Below are 6247 nucleotides of genomic sequence, written 5' to 3' on the forward strand. Positions count from 1 at the left end.
TAGCCCAGTCGCAGCTGTCCTCCCCAGTTCTCACTCTCCTGTGCTTCACTTCCCCTCCATGCTCTCTACAGCTTGTCCAGCATTCTGTTTTATCTCTTTTCTTTTAAGAACTGCAGCACCCTTGTGGCTGCACGGCCCCTCTCTGATACGTTCTGCCTCAGACTGCTCCAGTCTGCTGTCTGGCATTCACTGACTGACTCTCCTCTACTTTCCCTCCTGACCAGAATATATATAGGGGGGGGCCACCCACAAACTGGATCAGAGCTCCCCCTTTTCGCCTGGAGTGTGAACATTTTGCATGTTTGCGCTTATCTGATAAGAGAGATCCTTTCTCGCTTCAAAGCGTGACATTACTCTCCCCTTGAGGAAAGCAATGCCACTGTGACAACCAGGAACCTGGGGTGTCAGAAGTGCATATACAGACACACAAACAGTATATACATATATGTGCAGCCATCAACAATACAGGGTGGGTCAAAAGTAGGTAAACGGTTTGACCCCTTTACCCCCCAAGGTGGTTTGCACGTTAATGACCAGGCCAATTTTTATAATTCTGACCAGGGTCAATTTATGCGGTAATCACTCTGGAAAGCTTCAAGGATCCCAATGATTCTGAATAAGATTTTTTCATGACATATTCTATTCTTAATTTAAGAATTTCAAAATTAAAATTTTGAATGGTATCAAAAGGCTTTGATGTAATTTTTATTTTTATATTTAATTATGGCTTGTAAATTATTAATTAGCTTCTTTATTTAGTCTTTTAATGCTAGCTGAAATTTGTATGAGTTTGTGCCGGAAAACGATTGCCAAACATAAATTCGGCATTCGTGATCGGAAACACTAGCAAAATTTTATAAAATCGAAAAAAATCGGTAACATTTGGTAAAAAGTGAGTGAAAATATTTGTGTTGCCACAAAAGTATTTTCAGCAGTTTAGCAACGATACTGATGTTGTATCATGGACGTGTGGCACGTGTTTGATGAGGGGACGGGGTTTTCAGAGCTCAGAGGCGCGGCATTCTTGTAAACAGTCATTTTTTTTCCTAACTTTATTTGTGCATATTGCGGCTAGCCAATCAGGGCGCAGGAAACATCCACAATGTCCTGACACAATGGTTTAAGAAGGGATCAGGGTGCACTATCAATTAACAACAATACATCATGGGTAAATAGTAGGGTACAACACCTAGTCTGGATGACAGACTGTAGATAAGGGAGAGGAGAGACCAAACAAATGATGGTGGGCACGCCTGACATGAGATAATCATAAAATAAGGTACATTTTATTATAAATCTTCAGCACACACAAGAAGTCAGGCTAAAATCACTTAAAAACATATGACATCATGAAAGACAGATCACGCGCCTGCACAAGGAATAACCATGTGGGACATCAAGTAAGTAAATAGAGCTCCACAAATAAAACAATAATTCAGGCACAAAAAGCGTAACTGTACCTCAGTACGCAAATATAATATGCACGGATCAGAGTCACTAGGTAATAAAGGGTACTCTTCAAAACGTATAAACCATGTAAAGAGTAGCAATTCTGATCAGCCAGAAAATGAGAATGTCCCCCTAGTCATGTGTGTATAATGCATATGCAAATTAATCAAAACAATCAGTATGGCTAAAGGGTGACAGGGAAAAGTAGACCAGCGACCTAATACAGGGCTGCCACTAGAAATTTTGGGGCCCCATACTGGCAAAATTTTCAGGGCCCCCTTGAAACTCCGCCCAGGCTCCACCCCAGCCCCGCCTCCAGGCTCCACCCCACGAACTGTCCACAGTACCACCGCTCTCTCTTGGAAAATCTCCACTTCTCACCTATCACACATTAACAGTTCCCATCACCAGATCACACATATAGCCGGCAGCTTTTGTTTTGGCCAAAAGATTTTTTAAGCCGCCACCATAACACAGTAGACACTTTGGGCCGGGCCCTACTCTACTGTAACCTATTAAATATTTGTTAAAATATGCAATACAATTTAGGTATATTTTTATTTATTTTTCAATTTTTAAAATGACCTATAATACTACATACAAGGAACAAATACCACAGCACTATGACCAGATGACATATTACCACCACAGTGATCGAATAATATAAAATACAAGGAACAAATACCGCTACACCATGACCAGACCGCATATTACCACAAATGACTGAATACTACAATACTGATCAGTAATAAAAAAAAAAACCACAATACTATCACCATCAGTGCCATTATGCACAGGAGATCTGTAATTAGTAAGCAGTGTCTGTGCACAGGTAATACAGTGATCACCAGTGACATTACACACAGGAGCTCTGTATATAATGTATAGGTAATACAGTGATCACTGGTGACATTGTACACAGGACCTCTGTATATAGTGTACAGTGTATAGTGTCAGTGTATAGGTAACACTGACTCACCAGTGACGTCTCTAGGTGAAGTCCTTCATCTTTCATCCAGCACAGACCGCCATCACTTCATCCAGCCAGGACTCGTCTCTGCAGGAAATAAAACAGTTATCTCGAGTTCCGCTTGTAGAACACATTACTTAATTTTCCCAACTTCTACATTACACCACATGAAGAAGGCAACATAGTATCACTCTACACAGTAACAGGACCGACCCCATTTAAAACAGTATACTCAAAAAATAAAATAAATACATCACTGCAATAATAATATCCCTTAATTAGCCCCTATGGTAATATTCGCCATCCTAGCCCCCGTGTGTCTCATTCCAGGCTCCAGCCATATGTTCTCCCATCTGTTATGACCTGGTGTGTTATGAACTGGTGGTTCAGAAACACAATGGACCTGGTGGTTAAGAGCACACAAAGTGACCTGATAGTTACTAATAACATAGGACGAGCTCTGAGACGTGGGAACTCTGCTGACCGCAATCCCTAATCCTATCACACCACACTAGAGGTAGCCGTGGAGCGCTCCTGACCAGACCTAGGCGCCTCGGGCACAGCCTGAGAAACTAGCTAGCCCTGAAGATAGAAAAATATGCCTACCTTGCCTCAGAGAAATTCCCCAAAGGAAAAGGCAGCCCCCCACATATAATGACTGTGAGTAAAGATGAAAATACAAACACAGAGATGAAATAGATTTTAGCAAAGTGAGGCCCGACTTACTGAATAGACCGAGGATAGGAAAGATAACTTTGCGGTCAGCACAAAAACCTACAAACAACCACGCAGAGGGCGCAAAAAGACCCTCCACACCGACTAACGGTACGGAGGTGCTCCCTCTGCGTCCCAGAGCTTCCAGCAAGCAAGACAAACCAATAAAGCAAGCTGGACAGAAAAAATAGCAAACAAAAGAAACACAAGCAGAACTTAGCTTATGCAGGGCAGACAGGCCACAAGACGATCCAGGAGAGAGCAAGACCAATACTGGAACAATGACTGGAGGCAAGGAACAAAGAACGAGGTGGAGTTAAATAGAGCAGCACCTAACGACTTAACCTCGTCACCTGAGGAAGGAAACTCAGAAGCCGCAGCCCCACTCACATCCACCAGAGGAAGCTCATAGACAGAACCAGCCGAAGTACCACTCATGACCACAGGAGGGAGCTCGACCACAGAATTCACAACAGTACCCCCTCCTTGAGGAGGGGTCACCGAACCCTCACCAGAGCCCCCAGGCCGACCAGGATGAGCCAAATGAAAGGCACGAACCAGATCGGCAGCATGAACATCAGAGGCAAAGACCCAGGAATTATCTTCCTGACCATAACCCTTCCACTTAACCAGGTACTGGAGTTTCCATCTCGAAACACGAGAATCCAAAATCTTCTCCACCATATACTCCAACTCCCCCTCAACCAAAACCGGGGCAGGAGGATCAACGGATGGAACCACAGGTGCCACGTATCTCCGCAACAATGACCTATGGAATACATTATGGATGGAAAAAGAAGCTGGAAGGGTCAAACGAAAAGACACAGGATTAAGAACCTCAGAAATCCTATACGGACCAATGAAACGAGGCTTAAACTTAGGAGAGGAAACTTTCATAGGAAAATAACGAGACGACAACCAAACCAAATCCCCAACACCAAGTCGGGGACCCACACAGTGCCTACGGTTAGCGAAACGTTGAGCCTTCTCCTGGGACAATGTCAAATTGTCCACTACTTGAGTCCAAATCTGCTGCAACCTATCCACTACAGTATCCACACCAGGACAGTCCGAAGACTCAACCTGCCCTGAAGAGAAACGAGGATGGAAACCAGAATTGCAGAAAAACGGCGAAACCAAAGTAGCCGAGCTGGCCCGATTATTAAGGGCGAACTCAGCCAAAGGCAAAAAGGACACCCAATCATCCTGATCAGCAGAAACAAAACATCTCAGATATGTTTCCAAGGTCTGATTGGTTCGTTCAGTTTGGCCATTTGTCTGAGGATGGAAAGCCGAGGAAAAAGACAAATCAATGCCCATCCTAGCACAAAAGGCTCGCCAAAACCTCGAAACAAACTGGGAACCTAAGTCAGAAACGATGTTCTCGGGAATGCCATGTAAACGAACCACATGCTGGAAAAACAATGGCACCAAATCAGAGGAGGAAGGCAATTTAGACAAGGGTACCAAATGGACCATCTTAGAGAAGCGATCACAAACCACCCAAATGACCGACATCTTTTGAGAGACTGGGAGATCCAAAATAAAATCCATAGAGATATGTGTCCAGGGCCTCTTCGGGACTGGCAAGGGCAAAAGCAACCCACTGGCACGAGAACAGCAGGGCTTAGCCCGAGCACAAATCCAACAGGACTGCACAAACGAACGCACATCCCGCGACAGAGACGGCCACCAAAAGGATCTAGCCACCAAATCTCTGGTACCAAAGATTCCAGGATGACCAGCCAACACCGAACAATGAACCTCAGAGATAACTCTACTCGTCCATTTATCAGGGACAAACAGTTTCTCCGCTGGGCAACGGTCAGGTCTATTAGCCTGAAATTTTTGCAGCACCCGCCGCAAATCAAGGGAGATGGCAGACAAAATTACCCCCTCTTTGAGAATACCCTCCGGCTCAGGCAAACCCGGAGAATCGGGCACAAAACTCCTAGACAGGGCATCCGCCTTCACATTCTTAGAGCCCGGAAGGTACGAAACCACAAAGTCAAAACGGGAGAAAAACAGCGACCAACGAGCCTGTCTAGGATTCAACCGTTTGGCAGACTCGAGATAAGTCAAGTTCTTGTGATCAGTCAAGACCACCACGCGATGCTTAGCTCCTTCAAGCCAATGACGCCACTCCTCGAATGCCCACTTCATGGCCAACAACTCTCGATTGCCAACATCATAATTACGCTCAGCAGGCGAAAACTTCCTGGAAAAGAAGGCACATGGTTTCATCACCGAGCCATCAGAACTTCTTTGCGACAAAACAGCCCCTGCTCCAATCTCAGAAGTATCAACCTCGACCTGGAACAGGAGCGAAACATCTGGCTGGCACAACACAGGGGCAGAAGAAAAACGACGCTTCAACTCCTGAAAAGCTTCTACAGCAGCAGAAGACCAATTGACCACATCAGCACTCTTCTTGGTTAAATCAGTCAACGGTTTAGCAATACTAGAAAAATTATTGATGAAGCGACGATAAAAATTAGCAAAGCCCAGGAACTTTTGCAGACTCTTCAGAGATGTCGGTTGAGTCCAATCATAAATGGCCTGAACTTTAACAGGGTCCATCTCGATAGTAGAAGGGGAAAAAATGAAACCCAAAAATGAAACCTTCTGAACACCAAAGAGACACTTTGACCCCTTCACATACAAAGAATTCGCACGCAGGACCTGGAACACCATTCTAATCTGCTTCACGTGAGACTCCCAATAATCCGAGAAGACCAAAATATCATCCAAGTATACAATCAGGAATTTATCCAGGTACTCTCGGAAGATGTCATGCATAAAGGACTGAAATACTGATGGAGCATTGGAAAGCCCGAATGGCATAACCAGGTACTCAAAATGGCCCTCGGGCGTATTAAATGCTGTTTTCCATTCATCGCCCTGTTTAATACGCACAAGATTATACGCACCACGAAGATCTATCTTGGTGAACCAACTAGCCCCCTTAATCCGAGCAACAAATCAGACAGCAGCGGCAAGGGGTACTGAAATTTGACTGTGATTTTATTTAGAAGGCGGTAATCAATACAAGGTCTCAACGAACCATCCTTCTTGGCCACAAAAAAGAACCCTGCTCCCAATGGTGACGACGAC

This window comes from Ranitomeya imitator, chromosome 6, assembly GCF_032444005.1.
Source record: "Ranitomeya imitator isolate aRanImi1 chromosome 6, aRanImi1.pri, whole genome shotgun sequence".
In the NCBI taxonomy this organism is placed as follows: Eukaryota; Metazoa; Chordata; class Amphibia; order Anura; family Dendrobatidae; genus Ranitomeya; species Ranitomeya imitator.